Raw genomic sequence first — 25,770 nt, forward strand, 5'->3', positions numbered from 1 at the left:
ATTTAGAATTATATTCAATGTATTTAGGAGTCACAGAGGAGGAGAGTAATAGGCTTAAATCTAACGTCCGTTGACAACAACAATATAATTTTTCAGGTTTTCAACGATTTGTAGCAGTAATAGAGCTCACAAAGCAGAAAAAGTTGTAATTTCGCCTGTCAAACTAAGCGTGTCAGCCTTTGATTGTGAACCAGAGATGTTGGCAATAGCAGGCTAAGATAGAAGTACGCGGAAATAATCGTAATTTCAATAGATTTATTCGATAATAGAGTAATTTGCAAGCCTTCTAAGAACATCTCTGTCAACATTCAACAAAATATTTAATTGTGTGTAGCGCCGGATTTAGTTTACGTAGATTTATCGTCCGGACATAAAACTGAAGTTCTTTTCATGAAAGAAGTCCCTCAGACATGGCGCTAATGTCTTAATTGCGCTCATTGTCATTTTTGCCGGTTTTATTGTCATTTGTGTCATATTTAGTTCAGTTATTAGTCGCGGGACTTCTTTCATAAAAAAGGACTACATCGCACAGCCGCAGACGCCGTTCGCTGCGCAAGAGTCAGTTGTCAATAAGAAGCTTTCGATCGACACAAAAAACCACTAATACTCATACAACAGACTCAGTAATTATAAATATAATTCAATTTTAAATGTGGCATCATATCATAACTACATTGTTATGAGTGAACTATCATTTATGTATAAATTCAATACAGAAGTGTGCGTCGCGTCTAACGAAATGACCACATTGCGTTAGAATGGAAATGAGTTTTTGTCTTGATTTAATTCCGCGTATTCAAATCTTTAAAAACCTGGAGAAAATTAAATGCACACAACCAATACGTGTTAAAACATTTATATAAAACATCAAATACTATCTATAAAATCATGTTTTAACAATAATGTTGCGCTTGCACACTTCCAAACAGAATTCAGCAGTTTTTATACAAGCAATAAAGTAATACAAATATAAAACAGAGTAATGAATTTTTTTTAAAGTGAATAAAAACAGCAATGTAAAATAAAGTAAATATAGAAATTTCAGCATCGACAAAGGTTGCTGGATAATTAATTAATACGCTGAGGCCATGAAAGCGAGGATTGGGTTCGAATCTCGCTTTGTTCCTACAAACAACTTGTATTTTAAATTAATTTCTCAATTTTGTCAAAGTTACAATAGAGCGCTTAATTCAAAATAAAGACAATATGAAGATGCGAAACTGCGCAGTGCAAGTCGTCTATGCTAAGAACTCACGGAGCGTTTCCAGATTCTAAATATTTTTTATTTATTTATTCAGAAAAAGATGCATATGAAGTGTTGATTTTAATTTTATCGTAAAATCTGTGCAAGAGACGGTGCTTCAACAGTCGAAGAGGTGAGAATCGAGAATCGAAACTATCGAATTTTAGTGGACTTATTGAGGCTTGCATTAATTTTTTTAATAATCTGATTTTTTATAACTCGTTAGAGACCTTTCACAGATGATCTTTAGCAGTGTTCTTCGAAGGATATACCACAAGGCCAAATGATTGGGGACTGGGGACGTCAAGAACGAGAACATTAAGAGTCAGGGCCCTTGAAACCTGCTTCCTCCAAAAACCGCCTAGATACAACCTAGGTACAACCTAGATTCATAGTTTACTTGGAGGGGAATAGGAATATTGGTGACATTTAAAAAGTGTGGCAAATAAGGAGGGCCTAGCTCAGAAGTAGTAGAAAACCAACCACTCGTCTAATAAAAATTACATAACGCACACACGCACATCTATTAGTAAAACATCCATAAGTCAGTAACAATTAAACCTTGTCAGAGTGCATACGTATTTTTCTTTTAAACCTCTCCACTACTTGCAGGCGGAATTTATTATTATATTATTTTCGAGCCGGATGTTTTACCTACAAATCGATGACAACTCCGTCCACCGAAAACAAAAACTGACAAGCGACGCTCGATGCACAAATTTCAGAAGAAATAAGTTATAAATTAAATGTGAATGATATATCGAACGTAATAAGAGTGACGGAAGTGAGTTTCTTTGCGAGAGGATGAAAGAAAGAGCGACTTTTCCGTTTCGGCCGCTCATTCGTCTTTTCGTCGTGGGTCATATGTTAGGCTACTGAAGGCATTGCGTCTCTACATCCGACACATGAGGTTGAGCTCTTGCACACACGCTCGGTGAGTGAGTTCTCAGCGTTAGATATATAGGACAGACATACGCAAGCAAAAGTTTATTATACTTCGACAAAGCGATGTGATATACTGATATAAAAAACACTCAATAATTTCTACATTTCCTTTGTAGCAAAAACGTTAAAAGAAAGTTTCAATATGATAAACAAAATATGAAAACGAAAAAAAAGTTATTATGTAATGATGAAACAAAACGTAAAAACAGAACGCAAAAGAGAGATTTTAAAATGGTTTCATAAAATAAATATCGCACGCTTGCAATCCCGCCTCCTTTGCTCTCTCCTCGCTACCATTCCACCCACGCCTGCTGCCTGCTACCCCACCTATCTACGTCACTAGCGCACATAATAAAACTCGTTTAATTGTTCCGATTTGTTAACAAACAAATAGTTTTGTTTGAAAAATCTTACAATTATCTGTACATAAATAGCTCGTATCAGTGTTGGTCGCCATACTACTCCGAAACGGCTTGACCGAATTAGAAGTTCTTTATATTATATAACACTATCGGACGCCCGCGACTTCGTCCGCGTGAAACTCGATGTAAACTTTCAACTACCCCTATCCTACCCTAATCCCTACCCTACCCTACCATACCCTACCCTACCCTACTCCTATTCTACCCTACCCCAACCCTACACTACCCCTACCCTAGCCAATCCAACTCTACCCTACCCCTACCCTACCCCTATCCCACCCGTACCCCTATCTCACCCCTATCCTACCACTTCAATATCCTACCTTGGAAAATTGTTTTACCAATAGAAAACTACGTTATTTGCGAGTGTCATAAAAAACAAATGTTGGCCTATTCTCATAGATACCGGATAAGCACAAAATTTTTTATCAAAATCGATCAAGCCGTTTCGGAGGAGTATGGCAACGAAAACAGTGACACGAGAATTTTATATATTAGATGATATGTATATTCGGTAGGCTCAGAATACAGAAAATGTCTGAGAATAGGTTGTCATGAATCAGTTGAAATATAGACCATCATGGCCGACAGGCGTTTTGGCTCGTATTTTCAAAAACATATTTAAAAACTAAAATTTTCTATATAATCACGTCTCAAAAAATATAAAAAAAAATTCAATCTAGTAGAACGATAATGAACTATTTAGGACCATTTAAAAAAAGTGTCAACTAGCCTATTATCACTTTTATTTACTGAACTTACCTGACGTTTCAAAAGTGCTAGTTAACTTAGTTCAAATTGTAATGAATGAATTTTGACTTTGACTTTATAAATAAAAAATAATTGCTAAGTATTTAAACGCGGATCATGTCAGTAGATTTGCCCAGATACCGATAGAGCTTTGGTGTGTGTGTGTGTGTGTGGATCACTGAATTAGACCTAGATTAGAAATACACTCGTTTTCCGTATTCGTTTTCCTAATGCTTAATTTTGACTTGCAATTCCGCGAGACTACCGCAGATTTTACGTTTTTCTTCATTCTGAATGTATTCGCAATGGCACACATTCGTTACGTACACGCGGAATTTGTTCCGTTCGGAAACAAATGTTAAAATTTTTTTCGAACGTTAATGTATTTTTTATTGATTTCATGCATTCGGTTTTCCGAACATGGAGAACGTTGTTGCCTTAGCTTTTATCTATACTAATATTATAAAGCTAAAGAGTTTGTTTGTTTGTTTATTTGCTTTAACGCGGTAGTCTCAGGGTCCGATTTTGAAAATTTTTTCAGCGTTAGATAGCCCACTTATCGAGGATGGCTATAAGATATATATTATCACACTAAGACTAATAGCGGATAACCAATGAAGAATGATTCAAAACCGAATGATTTTTTCCTATTGAGAGCTCAAGCTGCGTGCGCCGCGTAAACGGTTAAAGTTTCGCAAAAATAATGTATGACAGAATTGTTCCCCTTTAAAAGTTCTAAACAAAAGTCCGCGACAGTTCCCAGAAGAATTTGTGAAAAACTGTAATCCAAGCGGACGAAGTCGTGGGCGTCCGCCAGTATCATATAAAATCTGGTCCATTTTTAGAGATACGAGTACTTCAGGCAAAGTGACGCTTGCCCTGTTTAACCAACAGTGGTAGACATCAGGCTACATACTCGTACAATGCACGGAATTAATAAACACACGCGGCAGCTTTAGTGTTTTCTATGTTCTGTGGTACAAGTTATTCATATTTTATGTTAAATTGCTGACTAACATAAAACCTAATTATTTTTATAGTTAGTCTTAGTAGATTAGTAGAGTAGCAGTAGCAGTTGCATCTACTAAGACTAAATATAAAAAAAAATAGTCGGGGAACAAAATGTTACTAATTCCTACACTTGCCTTGGTTTTTGGTTATATTGATTTTATTTTATCGATTCATCATTGGCATTTAAATACCAGAAAGGTGTATTAGATATTTTATCGTATTCGTTATTACGTTTACGTTTGACTTTATCTGAATACTTTTATTTATCAATGAATAATAAATGTTTTACATCCAGAAACACTTTCGAATTAAAATTCCAATTAGCATGTACTTGTTTAAATGGTTTGCCGTACCCAAGCCTAGGTAATCCAAGCGCTTATACTGCAGCTGAACTTTATTCACTAGCACGCGCCAATGAAAGCTGCGTTCACACCGAATGGTGAGTGACGCAGTCCAAGGACGCGTGTCGACCTACACTTTTAAACCCACTAGAAGCATTAATTTAAAAACCAAATAGCTAAATCGCTCAGCGGTCCGACGAGAAACTCAATACCGAACCGAGACAAACACATTGACAAATTAACTTGCGTATTCCAACTAAAGAACGAGACATGCGAACATGTTCATGGTCGCATAATGTGTTGTATTTTGTCAAGTGCTGTTACTAGTTTGTTTGTTTTTTCGCAAAGCACCTTCAATATTAAATAATGTATTAGATCCCCGTCAGGTAAAAAAAGGTTAGGTTCGGTAAAAAACATTAAACATAAAATTCTTTATCTTCATTTATATTGTATAGTGAAGTCGTGTTAAAAGTTAACCTGGCAATAATCGTTAGAATGAAAGAAATAATGAGGAATAAGGGCTAGGGTAGGGGTAGGGGTAGGAGTAGGGGTAGGGGTAAGGTAGGGACAGAGTAGAGGTAGGGTAGGGGTAGGTAGAGGTAGGGTAGGGGTAGGGTAGGGGTTGGGTAGGGGTAGGGTGGGGATAGGGTAGGCGTAGGGGAAGGGTATGGTAGGTTAAGAGTAGGGTAGGGCAGGATTGGGTAAGGGTAGGGTAGGGTATGGGATAGGTGGACAAAGTCAAAGCGCAAATTATAAGCTACGTAAAAAATATAATTTAGGTAAATGCGTGTGATTTGCCGGTGGCCAGGTAGCTTCATACGTAAGTATCAATGTTTGATGAAAAACTAAAATAACATCCATAAAAAACAGAAGCAAACATCAAATTAATAACTATTTGTAGACAGTTAAAAATCAATAACAATAGTTAATACACAATAATTAGCATAAAAAATTAAAAGAAATAGAAATATAGTCTTAAATAATATAAATAATAATTATTATTATCAAATAAGAAAACAAAGCGGCAGTCGAAGGTAACACAAAAAACAATGAGCTTAGTTAAACATTAAACAAGTGCGCAACAGCTAGCTAGCAGCTTGCTCCAGTAGCTACGAGTACGAGTAGCTAGGCTACGGAAGCATTTCGTGTCTACGCAAGCTATGTTGTATCACATTGAATACAAGCCGACACTGATTTGCGGTCATTATGAGCAATGGTTTAAATTGAAAATATTGTAACATAATAAAACAAGAATAAATCTATTAAGGAATAAAAGTAAAGTAATAATAAGTAAGTATGAATGAACAGATATTTTAAAAACACCAATTCTATCAATTGTTGGGGGGGGGGGCTACTAATATAGTATACTAGTAATAATATACTTACTCGCGAGATACAGTATTTAGATTATTAGTATAAGGAAAAGTTGTAAATATATTTCATTTTATTGTATAAGAAATTCTCAAGCGCATTCAACGAACGAATTTCACAAATTTCTCGTCGTGATAGTTAGCTCAGTAAAAAATGTTTTTCTGCATTCTATAAGATAATTTTGTGATACCCTGGAAGATGATTACGAGTGGACGACCGCGACTTCATCCACGGGAAAATCGATTTAAACTTTCACATTGTACGTAAGCATTTTTTTAGAATATAAAATGGGAAATAAGATATCTTCAAAAAATAAATATTTTTGCCTTTTGAGACTTTTTTTTACCTCAATCGTGTTAAACAATCAATTCATTCAAAATTTTGACAAATTATATAACTTCATTCACATAAATCACTCTTCCTCATAAATCACTCAATCTATTGGTGTAAGCTGCTTGAAAAACCATTTAATAATCTTTAAGTTTATCGCGAACAGACAGACAGATGCGCAGGAGGGCTGTTTTATTAAATGTATATTGTATACATGTAGATCGGTAATTTAACTCGTACTCCTGACTCGATCTCGTATCGGAACGCTAAAAATGTTAAGTTTACGTCTTACGATAATTCGTCTTAAAATACAACTAAATAAAACAAAAAAGTAATAGATATAAAATAGAAAAAGAATTCGCAAAGACGCAACGATCCATTGAAGGGCTAAAGGTCAGAAAACAAATCGGCAATGCAGAAAAAGCAATGTGTTGTGACAAACAAAGATTTATATCGTTAAATACTTCCCCTCATCTTCATTTCAAAATTTATTAGTTAAATGTCCACCGTGGAATAAGTGAGTGAGCTCACATAATTAACATAAGCACGCGATTTCAACTGATATACAGAGACCTCTTTTTGTATTAGATACATGGCCTGGCAGACCATCACCGGTGGATTTCACGATGACATATAATCATAATTTTCCTTTGTCAAATCTAGCGATATAAATCTTTGTTAACGATTATATTATATGACTATTTCCATATTGTTTCTCACATCCTGACAAAGTTCAAAAGTTTTATTTTCCGCGAACGCAGTAGAACGTACTTCTAAAACTGTTCTAAAAAAGCTGTTGCATTCGCTGACTGGATGTCTTTCAAAAAAAGAAATCAAAGTACTCGTTTGACTTTTACATTTAATTGTTTTCAACAAAACAAATAATGCTACGAAATGGCTGCGAAATATTTTTCCAAGATAATTTATTGTAAGGCCTTTCTCCCACGAGACTACCGGCAACCTACTTGTAGCTTCCATAAAATTTCTTTCTTCCATACATTTTCTCGAATGCCCTTCTGGTTATGACACCATCCATGTCCTGATCAAACGCAAGTCGCGTCGCATTAGAGTTCCCGCAGATTACAGACTATCTGCTGATAGTTTGATCCAATTGGGCTGTTAAGCACATTGGTCATACTAAATTGTAGGGTTAGATGTGAGTACATTATACAAAGAGGCGACCTGCGTTGAAATACATTTCTAGTTACTTTTCGTTTGTTTTAAGAGAACTGTCGCAGAAGTAGCAATTAATACAACATTGCATTAAAATATTATTGCTTTTAGATCTGAAGTAAAGGATGAAGAGAAATTTTCAGACTCACGTCAGAGTAATCATTTAATTTCATCTTAAAGCGTTGTTCTTTTTTCAATGTATCCTACATCTCTTCTTGTACTTATTATTGTAATAAATATACCTACTTCTACTTCATCGCTCGAGCCGTAACGTCTTAAGGAAGAAGTCAAAGTGAACACAGTCAAGTTTGGATAGCGCCGTCTGCAGAAATCGAATTGATAGAGCAACATACTGGTAAGCGACCTGCTTAGGTCGTGCCTCAGTCGCGTAGCTTTTGAATATCTCCGTGGGAGAACGGCCCAAGACTTTCTTATGTCAAACGAGTCGGCTTACCTGTGTCGCACTGTAGTCCCGTTCGCCGCCAGCCTCGCCAACCTAAATATACTAAAGCTATTGCAAGAGATTTGAGGTTTATACTTACGAAGGAAGTCGTGGGGCGGCGCAAAGCGCCCGCCCCCGGTTGTACGCAGGCCCACACGTGGCGCTTTTTCCCCGGTGTGGTCGAAATTCAAATGTAACTGTTTACAGCGGGCGCGCGGAGGCGCAGCCAGGCTGGTGGCGCCGCTGGCTACCAGGCGATGTTATCTGCAAATCACATACCATTTCAACCACAAGTTTCTTTATGTACGAAGAACATTAGTCATGTTCTTCGTCAGTCGCCAGCACTGACAGCCGGTGCCTAAGAGCACTTTATAAAGCGTTGCAAGGGCCGGGCCTGCTGCGCGTACTGCGCGAGTAGATCACAGCGCTCATAACCACTGAGTACGCCGTCGGCCGATCGCTGACGGAGTATAGGGCCCGGCCGTCAGGTAGGTCGGCGCGCCAACTCGACAAGTGAGTCAAAACACGTCCGCATCGTATTGGAACTCCTCGCGTAGAGGATCTGACTGACGTTAAACATGACTAAAGTTCCTATCGGTTTCTACGAAGCTTGAAGCTCGTGCTAGGCAGTCCGACTAGTGTGATATGAAACTTCCAAGTTCTTTAGATGTTGTATTGTAATACTGTGCGTTCAATACTACATTTGATTTGATGCTAATAGTTTTTTTATTGGCCTAACCCCTCTCATTCTGAGAGGAGACTCGAGCTCAGCAGTGAGCCGTATATGGGTTGATAAGGAGGAATAGTTTTTTACTAATAGGCTCATTGCTTTTTTAAAACCCCCGATGCATAATTTTCAGCAATGTGTTATAACATCACACGTATTGCAATCGCTTGGAGGGAACCTAAACGAAAAAAGGTTAATGTAAGTTTACAACGTATCTCGGACGCCGCTGTTGCTACGCGCGCGTAGCAGCGGTCAGTTCGGCTGCGCGCTGGATACGCTCACTTCCCTTGTGAAGGCTAATAAGTATTCCACGTTTACCTATGTACCTATTATAAAATCTATCTAATTAAAATTCGTTTTACAAACCTCACTTAAATAAAAAGGACTTTAAATAAAAACAATCACAGTGTAACTCTATAAGAGAAGAAAAACAGTAATTGCTCTTTCCCAAAACTAATTCTATAACATTGATGAATGATTCCCATAGAACGTTGTTGCTTTCAAGAAAGTATTCATCAATTACGTAGTGACCAGACTTAACAAATGTGTTTATAGCACATTGTAAACTTATGCATTGACGAGTCAAAAATGCCTTCAAGAACTTGTTATATGAGTAAAGGAATAAACTTGGAAACTATCAGTTTGTATTGAGAAGATTTTTTTGCGCACAATCCGTGCATTGAAAATCCTGAAGGATAGACGATTACGATTCCTTGTGCATCAGATCTTAAGTCGACCGTACGTATAAATAGGTCCCCGCCAGTTCCCGGGACACGTGTCTGCATAAAACGTTTTCTACATCCCAAGGTTCTTTGTTACGCGTTTCTCGAGCAGTCGATGCTAAAAGATTTGATATGTATCTCGTCAGGCTCAGCGTCAGTTCATCGGCTATTTCCATAACAAACCACTCACAAAGCTTATCACACCTATCCTCTGTAACCTCAAAAGCCTATAAATATCCGACTAAAATACCACACGACGATATCACTAAAATACCATCAAAAAGTATCTCTTGTACTCGTAACTACAAGTATAAAAACGTGCCGCAAGTGGGAGCTATTTTTTGCAATTTTAATAGAAAGCCCATGCATTCTATTAAAATTGATTCCGGCTGCGACATCAATTGATCGGGTCACTGTAACCTTAAAAGTGTCCTCTCAACCGAATTTCGGGCGCGGCGGCATCTCGTCGTGAAACTAGCCTACGCTGAAAACAGTGATATGGTATAGTGCATGCAAAATCACAGCTACACGACTTATTCCCTAACTATACCTCATCAAAGTCTATAGCGACCTAACATAAATGAACCATTAAGGATGCATCCCCTGCACACTTGCTTTTCTCATACTTGGGCGTTCGTCAATAATTAATTAGTGCAGCAAACCACAACAAAGCGCCACTCACAAAGTAACCTGTTAAGCAAGCTCAGAGTTCACAAATTCTATAATAAACACTACTGTAAAGGGACCAATTACCTCTACCGATTATATACTCAAATCCCAAACTAAAAAAAACCACAATCAATTTTGTTCAATGCGCGATGAAACAACAGACGGACACACACTAAATGTACCATTAACTGCAAAAAGACAAATCGTAATCGTAAAAAAGTCTCTACCGCACAGGCAAAGCCGAGTTACAGGTTGTGCCAATCGCATTTATGTACCTGTACAAAATAGATAAAAAAAACAACTAAATGCAATAATAAAAACTCTAAAAAAAAAGGGAAGACAAACGATACGAACGAACTACTTTAAAAAATGTGAAATAAGTGACTAATAAAAAATATCTACGCATACTTTCATCGTAATTGGAAATTGACAGCGTTTCAAGAAAAATATTGATAACTCTAAAATATCTAATATACTTACTAAATCTAGCGACTATACCACACACAACATATTAGAACTTAACTAAGTAAAATTAAAAACATATCCTATAAAGCTGTGATAAATGAATATATTTCATTTCTGAACCATTCACTTAACACTAAACATCAACAACAATGTAATACGCAGTAGCATTTGCCACAGATTTATTCGCTTTACTGTTTAATAAACAACATTTTAATAATAATAATTTATTTATTCATCAGAAAGCAGGTTTACAAAGATTACTTAAATATAATAAGACCCTGATACTCTCTACCATAATAATTTGGTGTATGAAAAATTTAAATAGACTATGTATAATCCTAATTTAAAAGCAAACAAATAAAAAAAAGAAAACATATGTAATAGCTTATACAATTTAACATTTTAAGATTCAATGATTATGACAAATTTAACTCAAAACTACTGTGACAGATAAAATAAAATAATAGTCATAATATATACTGTCAAAATTATTAAACCTTGTTAAATTTAGTGCAAAGTCAAGTAATTATTACCAGTGAAATGTTAAAATGTCAATTAAAATTATTTTATTATTATTAGTAAGAAAATTACATTATTGTTGATCAATATACTTGTTACACTCAAAGGAAAAAACAAAAATGTGCAACAAATGTACCAACAGAGCAACACGTACCGTACTTGTTGCCGGATAGAGAACAAGACCGTGATAAACGACCGATAAAGCCAGACTGAAGTCTGAAGCGCCCGGCCCGGGAGCCTGCGTGCGGAGCGGGCGCCAGGGGGGGCTTGGGTGGCAAATTACGGGGCGGCTAGGGTAACCTCACTCCTGCCCACATTTACAGGACAGTGTGCCATTTTCCTTTTATTTTGTACCTAGCTTCCACAGAGGTTCAAGTAACTGAGATCCGGAAAAGTCCTAGTTTCCAACTACAACCGTTGCTTAACTATTTGTTTGTTTTCTTTCGCTGCTAAGAGAAAATCTTAATCGTATTTAGAACCTTACTAATATACGATACGAGAGTGACATGCGCTTTGCGTTTCCTTTAATGTAACGCGACTCTTTTTTGAAGTATTAGACATGCTAACAAAAATGCATCAATATCATGCAATTACAATGAAAAATAACGCATTCATACTTTACACACACAATATAAAATTATTGTGTATGTAAAATCGTGTTTTGTAGAAATAGCATCGATTTAGATAGCTAAAAAGGAAATATAATATATCATATACGATAAACAAATCTTCAAACCCGTTTCCGGGAAATGTGATAGAATGTATCTATGTGCGAGAATTGCACGTTTACTCGGTACATAGCTTTTAATTGGAATTGCGTTTGGAACTCTCGTAACTTCAATTTCAAGATATCGACTTTACTTATTATCATTTTATTGATTTAAACCTTTTCACTGTCGTGTACTATATGACATTTTAGTATGTTTACGGATCTCAGTTAAACATCCCAAAGTTTCATTTCTTACATAACCTATAAACTTTGTTTGATATTATTTTAAACTACATTTAAAATTAAATAATTACTTAAATAAATGTATATCTTAAACAATACACAAATAGATAATAATAATAGTTACAAATCCTTACAACTAAATATTAATGGTAAATTTACTAAGCTCTATCTTTATGGGAGACTGCATCATACGAAAACAAGCTAACCATTTTTATACTACGCCTTTAGTTTCAACAAATTGTTCCAGCCTCCACTTCATAACGAGACAGTTACTAATTTGATCAGATTCAGATTACGCCCGCCATTCTGATATCAGGTTAGCCGCTCGCGTACACACATAATAACGACTATATCCTAAGCTTAGATAGACTAACATTATTATATTTGTTATACAAGTTATACTCTATGTGTGTAATGGTCAAGCAATGATCGTTGTGACCTAAGTGTAAGGTTTGTAGAGATTTTAACAGTAGGATTAACGTAGAACATTAAATAATATAATATACTAAAGTTAGAGTAAAGTAAAGAGTTAAAAGCTTTGCCTCTTCATCAGATCTGATAACTTTTTTACAGTGCAATCAACCTTGGCCTTACTTTACATGAAAATATTTTGGTGGGATTACTTTAAACAGATAACATTCGTGGCGTTTGACAGTTTCGTTAGGCACCACTTTTTCCCCCAGAGCAGAGACTACCTGCAAACGACTCGTATATCATACGCGTATGCTACGCGTAGCTTATCAGCCGCGTCCATACATCAAAATACAGTCGCGCGCTACTAGATGTACCCCAGTCAAATAATGTGTGTGTGTAAGTGAATGAGAGATGATAAGTTATAAAGCACCTTCACCTTGGTGTTCTAAAAGTTCCATAAAATCTCTTGTCTGCGTAGTGACTGATTCAACATAAAATTACACTAAAAACAATAAATCGCGTTTATCTCGGTTTATTTACATACAATGACGTTAACATTTATTAGAACAATTAAAAAACATAAATATTGCTACAAACTTTGTTTAGAACACCAAAATTCAGATGTATATTCACAGCTTATTAGCTCTCGTTTCGATATTGACTTATTTATTTTCCTTATTTGACTGGAGTAGCTGACACCCCGTAAGTTGTGTTGCAGTTGCGTTGCGTTTCATATTGATATATCTAAGGGAGAACGGCTTATCCTTACTAAAAGTATCGGGAATGGAATATTTCCACTGTTCCTATCATATATAAATCTTTTTAATTGAAAACTCCTTGTTTTTAAAAATCGAATACCATTTATTTATTTAACAAAATATTCTCGGTCTTGTCACAAGGTTTTGTCAAACTTGTATAGTCGTTGAGAATATGGAACTGTAAAAAATAAAGTCAATGTTAACTTATTTATACGTGAAAATCAAAGATTTGGATGTTTGCAAACATAAAGAAGATTATAAAATTACAAAATCTATTAATTTTTTTTATCGTAACTTGATGAAAATTCATCAAGTTACGATAAAAAAAATTATAGTTTTAGCTTCCTTGCATTAAACGTGACATTTTTTGAACATACATGAACTATAAACGTAAACGCACAAATAACAAAGATATTTGTAATTTTGTTTGAACGTCCATATAAATCTAACGATTTTTCGCATCAAGGACATTAATTCATGTAATTTTGTATGGGGCGTTTTTCAGGGATCCGTGGCAGTGCCGCAAATTTGAGCCTCTAAATCCCTGTAGGTCCGAAAGTAATGATCGCAGATACCCTGTTACTTCTACAAAATTGATTTTCTATTAGCATACTCCTAATTTTTATACAACTAGCCCGCGACTTCACCCGCATGACCGCATGAAACTCGATGGAATTAATATTTTTGCATGTTTTAAATATAATAAATAGTCCACTAATCATTTTACAAACAGATAACTTGAATCGTGAACGATTCATATAAAAAAAAACTTTAACCACTTTTTAACCCCTATAGGATTACCTTAGGATTTTTGGAAAAATCTTAAGTAATGATTTTTAGAGTAATTTATTCTATAGTAATTTTTTTAACAGTAAGTAACAGTTTTAACTACCAGTTTTAACTACCTACCCCTACCCTACACCTACTTCACCCGAACTGAACCCCTATACTACCCCTATCCAACCCGTACTCTACCGCTACCCTACTCTTACCCCACCCCTATCCTACCCTACCCTACACCAACTTAACCTCTACCCTACTCCTAGCCTATCCTACCCCTACTCTACCCTTACCCTACCCTACTCCTAGCCTACCCTACCCCTACTCTAACCTTACCCTACCCCACCTCCCCACCAATTTTCAGCCATATCGGTACAGCCGATCTTTAGTAAATCGGCGACTACACAACTTTTTCTAATGCTTATATTTTTAAACTTTTGATATCTTTTGAATAGAACGTCCGAATTGAATAACTCAAAAAATAAAATAAAGGTATTGAAGCAGTCTTGAATCTGAAGATTATTTTAAAAAGAAATAATACCAAGATACAAATATAGAGCCTTTTCTAACGGCCGGACTTCCATTACTTTTATAAAATAAAAGAACACTTTATTGTGTCAAAACTATACCTAATAGTTAGGCATAAGGTGTAGCGACACTTTTTGTAGAAAACTTGTGTGTGATGTGTTCTGCAAAGTTGTAGTACATTAAGCCGGATTTACATTTGTCTGACGTGTCGTGTCGTGACGCATCAAAACCGAATCGGTATCATATATTTTGTATGCGGCACATCAGAAGCCATTGTCACAACATATACGTTTAAACGTTACCTTATAAAATGACGCTGCATAACAGAATCGGTATCATACATACCGATTCTGTTATGCTGCATATCACGACACGACACGCCAGACAACCACCACGAGGTACTCGATCGGGCTATGAGATACTGAGATTTTCTTACTCCTAAGAAAAGTTAAGTCAAATTCTCGGGAGTTGTTGGTGTTACATCGGTTCCGGTCATTATCATTAACATCGTTAAATAAACTTCCATCAATGCTAATCAGTTTAAGCCCGTCAACCCGTATAAAAACAGCGTGGTGGGTCTAAACTCCATATCAGAGTAACGAGGGGAGCTTGGTTCAGTAGTTAGCCGTAAAAATAGGCTGGTAAAGATGATACTTCGCACGGACAATACGACATCGCAGCAGTAAGTACATCTCATCAAGTTAATTGGTCACTCCGAAGCTGACAACGCGCATGCGTAGACAGCAGTCATCAAAGCGGCAGAGTTAGGGCGATGCCTCACTAGTGCGTAGCGTTGCGTCGTCGCAACGGATTTAACGTATTGTATGCCACACCTGCGTTGCGCTGACGCCCGAGAACAAGAGGACAATGCACTGAGCACTGTCCGTCGACGAAGCAATCCTTTAATGTGGCATGTTATTTAATAGATTAGGTGCTGTGAGGTATGGAGTGTGCATAATTCGAGGACCGTGTATACTGTTTACAGTTTTGAACTCAGTAAAGCAAAGCTTAGTAAATTTTGTTTTACCCTACCCCCTTTGATGTCGAGGTTATGAACTGAACAAATGCTTTGTATCCGGTTTATTGCTTGTTTAATTAAGTGCTGTCGTTTGAAAGTTTTGGGCGTACGCACATTTCTAAGATTCATTTTTATTTATATTTGCAATTTAAAATATATGGAATACGACGCAGCATCGACGCTGCGACGTCGCAAAGTAATGCAACGCACTAATGGGCATCGCTCCTTGGCGCGAGTTGTGCAATTATGCACCGACTAAAGTAAGTACAAGCAGTCTGGGACGAAGGCGGGCTAAACTAAAAGGCATATGGCAGATTCTCTCATGTTCACATTATGTATTTATTCGCGGCATCATCCCGGTAAGTAAAACACCGAATAAGTGTGAGTATGACTGCCCACCCCTTGCTTGCTAGCAATACATCAAAAATCATGGTTTTCATAATGAAACCTGAGAGGCAAAATGTTAATTAAATATTAACTGTCACAATCATTTATAGACCATCCTGTCTTACAAGTGCAATACTTGTATTAAGTATTACAAATCTAAAAAGATGTAATAAACATTACAGACGATTTTTCCGCCTGTTGTTTTCGTAAATAAAGTTGGTTTTGGTCAAATTATTTTCTTTTAAAGATTTTTTTTTCTTCTTTATAGGAATACTAGCTGACCGTTCCCGTATGAATACGGGGATAATATATAGCCTATAGCCTTCCTCAATTAATGGGTTAACTAACACTGAAAGAATTTATCAAATCGGACTAGTAGTTTCTGAGATTAGCGCGTTCAATCAAACAAACAAATAAACAAACTCTTCAGCTTTATAATATTAGTATAGATAGTATAGATTTATCATTTCTTTTATTTTTTAATATGATCAATATTCCCAATGTTCCCCCAACTAGCCGGAAAGACTGTGTTAGGTAGGAATGGGTACGACAATACCCCATAGCGCGCAGGGATCGAACCATGACCTCTCGGTGATGAGTCCGGCCCTCTACCGTTTCATATCAAAACAAGATGGCACGCGATCGTCGCCTGGACCTGCATAATGCATCAATTGATAAATGAACTGGACTACGCACGACTGCTATGCGGAGTAAGTACTAAAATACTTTTCTAAGAATCTAAGATTGGTTACAAACAACCTATGGTCCTACAGAAAAGGCGTCAAATTGAAGGATCTTCCGTTAATTTGCGTTGATTGGAAAATGACCCTGAGGTGAAATCAATTTATTTTGTAATCCGGGTCTCATAAATAACTAAAAAAAATCAGTATTGAATACAAGATTGGGGGAGTGCAAGTATAAGAGATTGCAAGAGGAGTGCAAGAGAAGAGAGTGAGAAGAGTGAGGATGGCGAAGAAATTTTAAAAGAGGTTGTTTTGTCCTTTTTTATAACAGACTTTTCAGATGTTTATTCATCGATTTGACTGTCAACTGTACATCGATTTGAAAAGTTATGATAATATGAAAAAATAGTGATCTTGACTAACTTAATAATAATAATAATAATAAGCCCTTTATTCTGTGTTAAGAAATTATATATACAATACATTTTGTTTTCATTTTTTTAAAGAATATCTCTTAACATAGTGTGCCTTTCGGCATAGGCCTCCTCCAGCGACTTCCACTGCTCTCTCTCTAATGCGACCCTTCTCCACTTTGGACCTGCTGTGAGCTTTAAGTCATCCTCCCATCTAATGAACTGTTTACCCCGATTCCTTCTGCCATCTCTAGGGTACCATTCCGTCACCAGACTAACTTACTTACTGGCTTATTTTGTTTGACTCATAATTTTAATAACCAACTTTATAAATAATACTAGTGAGTAAGTATTTATAGAAAGTGGCAATTCTAGCATTGTTTTCAGCCTAATAAAATGTCATGAGTATACAAAATTCTTTTTACTAACACATGTGCAACCATTTCATAATCTTGTTCTTTTCATTATATATGTGTAACTATACTAATATTAGAAGAGCTAAAGTTTGTGAGGTTTAGGAGAGAAAAGCAATCTCTACTAAAGCGATATAGAAAATTCTTTCACAAAAAAAAGCAAAATTATTTGTGAAAACACTCAATATGCAAGTTTCGCTCAACAAGCCTTTAAATATTTGGTATTTATGTTTATTTATTAACAATCAGGGCAGGGCACATTTTACTCAGCAGATTAGTTATTTTAGTCACATTTATTATTAAAATGTGTTTAAAATTAATCTTAGGTAAATTGTGAAGTAAAATCAATATTAAAGCATTGGCATATTTTAGGAGACATAATTAGAATCTTTTGTATGCGAAATGAGCACACATTTGACCGAACATTTGATTGCCGAATATTCTACGCTTCAGTCAACAATTTAGATGAATATTTTGCATACAGTATCAGTGAAAATGACTATTCCTGGCATCTCTACTAATTAACTCCCGTCAGAATGTCATTCGGTATTTAGGACTTAAATACTCATACCACCGTCACCATACGCACTGCAAAACACTGGATAGGTATCCATTGAAGTACGAAGTCAAAATCGAAGTCCGTACGAAGCATTTTGCTTCTTATATTATATGACTAGAGTATGGTATGGGTAAGGCGTTTCCCGAAATCTGTTTCCTAATTCTTACAATCCGGACATGTGTGTGTGTGTGCACCCTAGGCCACATCTACACTTACCATCAGGTGAAACTATGGTCAAAAGTGAGCCTTTTCCATATGAAAAAATCCACAATTCTATCACAAGTATCTCTTACAAATGTCTAGGTCAAATGGAGTAATTTGATCAGATCATTATCCAAAGACTGACTGATACACACAAGAAATAGAAAAAAAATCTATTTATATTAAGAGGAAAAAAGAATCTATCAATCCTAAATTATTTATAGAAATGAAGCCTTGAATTAAGTTCACTGGCACTAAACGACATCGTACCGGAACGCTAAACCGCTTAGCGATACGTCTTTGCCGGTAGGGTACTAACCACGGCCGAATCATCCCAGCCAGACCGGGACCAATTAAGAAAACCTCAATCGGTCCAGTCTAGTGTTGAACCAAAGGACCTCCGTCTTGTAAATCTACCGCTCATACCACTGCGCCGCTGAGGCCATCAAAATCGTTGTCGTAAATCCAAGCTTTTTTGTTATTACTTATTGACTGATGGTGTACCTTATTGAGGAAATTCAAGAAGTTATCAACAACTACCTCTATGGATGGAGTACGTCCTTTGTAATCAATCTTTCTACCAAGAAATTTAAAAGGCACTGCTTCAGCAATTGTGGTTACTCTTGCCAAAGAGTACTAATAGACAGTCCCGGATCGCAAGAAGTATATTCGGTATTTAGTCTCTCATACATAGGCAGTAGCATTTAATTGGCATTGTCTTCAGTCCCTTAATCCACGAACAGAACTCATCCACTTCATTTAATAGTTTCTGAGATTGCTTCGGGTTACAGGTATACCAGATCATCTGCAAATGCTAAGATGGACTCAGTGTACTTATTTTTAATTTTTAATTGATAGCCCCATTTGTTTTCGTGACTAATTAATTTGTCTATTAAAATTTGAATAACTATATTGAAAGCTATTGGGCATAAGCAGCCACCTCGGAACAGGCCCACATTGTATTATAAGCGTTATTATGTATTCCTTGTTTACTGCTATGGCAAATTTTAACTGTGAATAATACAATGTAATTATGTCAAGAAACAATGCTGGGAAAGTTGTACCATTTCAAGGCAAAAATCATCAGATCATGCTGTACAGAGCCAAATGCGTTAGGTCTAACCAGCAGAAAAGTTGTCGTTTTCGTTTGCAATATACTACTAAAAATATTTTGGAAATTGTACTTGTTAGAGTTATCGGTCATGTCTTTTGGATGAGTAACTTCATCTTTTTATGATATGAAAACAAGAATTGCTTGCCAAATTCTGCTGGTATAATATGCTGTTTAGACCATATCTTATTGAATATGTTTAGGAGATGTTTACAAACAGATACTCATTTTTTATATACTATCATGGAATTAGTATGCAATTTTAGCGATTCAATTACGTTTTTAAGTCGATTGACTATAACTCTTTAAATAGCAATTGCTACCTAGCTGTTATAGCTTTTTGTATACAGAGTGTCCCGTAAATATTACGACATACTTCACAAGGCGATAGCTGACATTAAGGCCTACTAATATATGTTAGCCAAAGCTTTACGATTTTTAAGTTATATTGATTTTTGTACAAAATATGGTGCGGTGGAGTCATACCATGTGCTGAAAAATTACTCAAGCGTTGTTTTTATACTTGGTAATTTTTTCAATGTGGCCATTAAAATTACATACAAAAAAAATTTGTTTAACATGAAAAAAATAATTAGTCTCATTTTTTGGAATGAACTTACTTTGCAGTAGAAAAAATAAACTTGTATTACTTGAAACAACTATTCAAGAATAATTGACAAGTATAAAATCAACGCTTAAGTAATTATTTAGCACATGGTATGACTAAAGTGCACTGAAGGTAGGGATTTTTGTATTTTGTACAAAAATCAATATAACTTAAAAACTATTATTATTGACGACCTATTTGTGCACTATTTCAATATCTGAGTAATTATGTTTATATTCTAAGATATTTACATTTATATTTATCACTTATCTTGAGCTTTAATCTATTTAAAATTCTATAATCTATACAATTTGGCACTTAAATATCATTTATTTTGATACAGAATTTGGCTCCTATTTTCTCATTTATGTTTTTATACGTTATTTACACTTTCTTGATGTCCCCAAGCTTGATGTCCTCTGTCTAGTGGGGGTCGACCAACACTGTGCTTTCTGGTGCAGGGTCTCAAATCCAGGACCCCAATATACAATGACTATTCGAGCTATGTGCCCAAAAGGCAAATATATTAACACTTTGGAAATATCAGGTTGTTATGAGAGAATGGTGATACTTAGTTATGGGGGTTTCAAACATGCCCACAACCAACACAGCCAGGATTGTTTTTTTGTTTATCACTAATCCTACAATACTATAAACGCGAAACATTGTATGGATGTTTGTAACTCTTTAAAGCCGTAACTACTGAGCTGATTTGACTGAATTTAAAACGGAGATAGATAAAGTATAAGGATAAACACATAGGCTACTGTTTATCCCGAAAAATCTATTGTTTTTGCGAAATTTGCGGAAAACTTCATTCCACGCGGACTAAGTCGCGGGCGACCGCTAGTTTACAATATTTAAGTAACATAGTTAGCATATTATTTGTAGACTTCACTTAGAACGAATTTGCGACAGGGCCAGGTCAAGGAGGTCTTAAGGCTGTTGCAAGTTTAAGTCAAAAGAGGTAGGCAAACGATTTTCACGCGGACGAAGTCGCGGGCGTCAGCTAGTTATATTATACTTTTGTAATTGAATTATATTGTGCATTGTAACAATGAAATTACACTATAATATAAACAAAGACAGGTTCCCATCAATTTTAAGTCCCTTACAATAATATACAAAACATACTTTGTAGGCAAAGTGACAGCTAGCCATTTTTTCTTCTTAGCTTTGGAAGATTAAAGTTTCTTTAAACTCATGTTGAAGCTAGATGTAATTAATTTTAAATAATCAATAACAAAGAAGAAATCTTAATAAGTAAACGTAAAGCTAATTGAAAACGTGGAAATGAATTTGTTTGTGATCTACTGGTATATACAGTATTTCCATTGGATCCAATTTATTTACAAAGTTTAACACTTTTTAATGTGACATATTTATTGCAGCACAACCACCTTTTACCACTCAAAGGTTACAAAGTAACAACTCCCTGCTAGTGACACATTTCAAATCCAATTAATTCAAAATCTAGATGAACACTTTCAATCTCACTAAAACATTTTCATGTAATGTCAATGGGAATGTATATTGTATATTGCTTGCACTGTAAAAAATTATCAGATCTCATTAAAAGCAACTCTACATGTCCTATAGTGCCCCCAAATCTGTCTAAGACTCTTCAGAAAGTAGATTCCTTCAATCATAGGCCACAGGAAAATCTGCAGCTGCTCTTAAAATAATACGTAAATATAAAAATTTTAAAATGTATACAAATTTTCATTTTTACAGTCTAAGTCATTCTTGTATATTGCTGAAAGTAGAGCCAAATGTATCCATGAATTTTTGTCTCTAACATAACATTTTTTTTCAATATTTTTAGATAAGTAAGTAGTTCAATGTTGATAGATCCTTTTGGGTAAAAGTTTTGAAGTCTTTTACGTCGATAGGAGGGTAGTGGGTGGGGGAAGGGGGGAATGAGTTATACTTTCCCACCCCCTATATCCCTTGACCAGAGAGTTACCCTTTTTCATGATTTTACTAAAATTGGTATAATTTGTAGAGAAAATTCGTAAGAGACACTGTTACAAAGAATATGAGGTTAGGGTTTGATAATGTTCCGCGTGCGGAGGGGGAGATGTTTGGGGGGTGGGGTAAGAGGGAGGGATACCTATACTTCTACAAACCTACTACTCTAACCACAAAAAAATAAGTATTTCCTGAAAAATAAAAACTGCTAAGGCGATTTTCATGTACTTTCACAGATATATTATCCTAAGTCTAGAGCAAAGTTCTCCAATAAAATTTATTTCCACAAGGACAAAGTTGCAGGTGTCCATTGATACATAAAGGACTTGACCCAATTTTGTATGGAGGCTGGGCCTTTATTCCGAGTGTCAAGTAAGCAGAACAAATTAAGATAAAATCTTAATCAAAAGTACATAAGATATAGGGCTTATGACCTAAAATAAAAATATTTTTGAAACCCGCATTATTTTTAATTAAATAAAAAAATTGTAATTTTTTCATCAGCTGACAACATTAATTTTTATCATGGCAACATGCTCGTAACTTACACCCTGACAGATTGCCAGTAATCTGTAGTCGCGATCGTTTAAGGCGTTATTAAGGCCATTTATGGAATTGTTTTGTTGCTTGCTTCTGTCTACAATTTCTTTTTAACTTGTGTCATATTGACATTTGACAATATTACATGACATTGACAGCTTACACCAGATATGAATTTAATTCCAGTTATTTTTATTGGTTGTTTTGAACACTTTTACTATATTGTCTATGTTTAACTTGTAGATAAGGGGCCGAAACAAAAATACTATCAACCTGCTTATAAAATATAAATTATAAATAATAAAAGCCCATTTTGGGACACGTCCTTTGACTAAAACCCAATAAGTACCCCATTCTTGACCTTAGGTTATACAGCCAAACCCTAACCTAAGTGCCCGTGCACCCGGGTTGTTTAGGTCCTAACCTAACTTTAGATTTTTACAAAATTTATGTGCTTGTGTCCATTGATAGTATAGAAATGTCTCTTTAAAAGCTAATAGGTAACCTATTCACTGATCTTAGTGACTGGGCACCCTAGCTTTTTATATTCTAACCTAACCTAACTGTAGATTTGATAAAATTATACTTATAATTAACAATAACAACATTTTAATAATAAAAGTACAGTGGATATCAGCAACTTTGTCAGAAATTGTAAAGAGATTTTTTAGTTAAACTTTTTTTTCTTATGTCTGATCTTTATGAAACAAGTCTGAAACTTGTTCAAGACTTAGCTTAATATATTCGTGAAAGTACTTGAAAACTGCTTAAGTAATTTTTAAATTATCCTATTTTTAGGTTCATAATAAAACACTATTAAAATTTCATTAAAAAAAAAACTATGACTCTGCTTAGAGGATGTGGGAGGGATGGGGGGTAACCACTCCTCCCCCCACTGCTCCAGCTCCCACTTATCGAGGATAAGGTATTCAAAACTCAACCCTAAATTTTGGATTGTCTACTTACATACAAATAAAATATAGATTGTTGCTAAATTAAATTTTATTTAAAAAAAAAATTCTAACCATATCTTTTTTATATTGAAAGTCATTGATGTTTATTTTTTAAATTTAACTTATTACATTTATAACATAAAAAGATTTCTTATTATTTATATAAATTATATTTCTTAAAAGTGATATATAAATATAGCATTCAGTATGTGATGTAGGTGAGAACTGGGCGGCTGGGCGCGCGGACACTTCACTGACCATTGTCAGGCCGTGAGCTGAATGTCGAACGACAAGGACGCACAATATTACACTCCATTATTTATCTAGCTATCATAACAAGTGCATCATTAAAATTAAGCTATATAAATAACTAAAAATCATTTTAAATCGCCTTAACACACAAACAAGAATCGATGGAGCAAGAAAAGAGACAAGAATCGTCCAACTTCTACCTACTTATATTATGTAGTTGGCACCACGCACGTAGCACTCTGCAGTAAAATATGGAGGATGCATAACAGAGACTACCGAAATATAGCTCCGAATACTTTGTTTCAATCTAATTTTGTTAGATAACTACTTTTATAGGATTACTAAAACGAATAACGTTGCTTTTTAGTGATAAAACGCTTCGTTGGACAAGAAACGCTGTCAATTTCCACACGATCGTACCGCCCTGTGATGTTGATGTAGCATATTATTTTTACTTACCGCGCCGAAGAATGACATATTCCACATAGAAAATAAACATATAAGAACAAAGGTGAAAACTGTAATGAAAAATTAGGTAAAACTAACAGAATTTAGTTAGGTTTCACAATTTTTTCACAAAACAATAACACTACGCGCAACCACTATCGCACCTCCACTCTGAAGTTGTTGACAACTGAATCAATACGGCCAACTTAAAAAATATTATAAATTAAATAATACATTTCAGAAATCGAAACCTATCATAAAGATTTCTAAATATTAACCTTTATTTTGGCGAATTTCTTAATATTTTAACTTTTACTTTAACAATATGGCAGATGATACCGTTTCACTAAGAACACTAAACATTAGCACGCATGTCCTACAGTATTGATTTTTATCAAGTTGGTGTTGATTAATGAACGAATTTCTTATTGTTTTTCAGAAACTACTAAACTTTGGATATTTCTCTATAAGTATTTCAAATAAACTTTAATTCGTAAAAATATTTTAAAACATATTATTGATAAATTAAAAGTAAAGTTAATTTCATTCCTTTATAAATGTGTAATAAGTGAAATAAAAATTGTTTAATTTTTACAGCTTCTTTTTAAATATTTCAATAAGTTATAAACATAAGTTTAATTAAGACTGAAATGTTTAGATCAATATAGAACACCGTTTACACCGTTTCGCTTTACTCTGTGCAACTGGAAATTTTACCGAGAAAATTTAAAAGAAATTTATTTTGAAAACTTGTTGCTTGCTTGAGTTGCATTTTCACAACGATGTAGTCTACTGAAAACTAATATAGTTCCAACGACAAAAAGAAAAAAATTCCTTTTCGAAACTACACGTATTAGGTATTAGTACTAAAAACTCTGTTATTTTCAGGAATTAAAACATCAAAGATATCCATGAAAACAGTCCAAAGATCCAATTATAAAATTAAAAACCAGTAGGTCAAATCACTTTATTTAATAAGTTTCAAATGGTTTTTCTGTATCATATGACTAAAATGCAAATTTATTTCGTAAAATTACATAGCAATTTACGTATATATCGAGGTATTAAAATTTTAAATATAATGTTGAAAATAGCTGAGTAAAATATGGATTTCAATGGGATTAAGTGAAAAATCATTGTTTTTAAAATAATAACTTTGCAATAGATCGCCACGTACTTCTTTTAAAGGGTGATAGGAGGAATCAATTATTATCAAATCGTTTTTGGTTCGGGCAAAAATTTGTACCTATCGATTTCGGGTAAACGCTACTTCAAAGTGGATTTAATGGTTGTTTTTGATGATTTTTGTTGCAAATAGCTAATAATCCCTAATTTATCACTCCATTTATGGATCACTATAATATGTTCCCAGCGATCCTGTATAATTTTTCAAAGAATCATGTGTAACACTACCTACATGTTTTGACACATTGGTTGCGAGAACGTTGCGATACACTGTAATCTTTGCGATGCGAGTCGTATTTGAAATCGATCCGCAGGGTGGGGGGTGTTGGGGATCATGAGAACTGAGGTCTATAAATAGGTACAGCCCCAGCCCTTGAGTGAATCTAAACGCTTTAATAGCTATAAAACTACTAAACAGATTTTCATGCAGTTTTCTAAGGTTTTACGAGCTCTGGTTTGAAGCTGTGT

The 25,770-nt window shown here is 35.1% G+C and overlaps 1 protein-coding gene across 3 annotated transcripts in view; it reads right to left on the bottom strand.

Annotated features, from left to right (window-relative positions):
* LOC112045535 (uncharacterized) overlaps positions 1-24,425 on the bottom strand; it is a 52,904-nt gene extending 28,479 nt beyond the window's left edge. For 2 of the 3 annotated variants that reach the window (XM_024081750.2, XM_052890857.1), the window contains exons 1-2: positions 24,130-24,411; positions 8,129-8,292 (exon numbers count right to left, since the gene is read on the bottom strand). The gene's annotated coding sequence lies outside the window, so the exon portion shown is untranslated. Of the gene's footprint in view, positions 1-8,128; positions 8,293-24,129 lie in introns of all 3 variants that reach the window. The other variant, XM_024081751.2, reaches the window with a different exon arrangement.
* Between the last annotated feature and the right edge of the window lie 1,345 nt (positions 24,426-25,770).

Source organism: Bicyclus anynana, chromosome Z, assembly GCF_947172395.1.
Source record: "Bicyclus anynana chromosome Z, ilBicAnyn1.1, whole genome shotgun sequence".
Taxonomy (NCBI): Eukaryota; Metazoa; Arthropoda; class Insecta; order Lepidoptera; family Nymphalidae; genus Bicyclus; species Bicyclus anynana.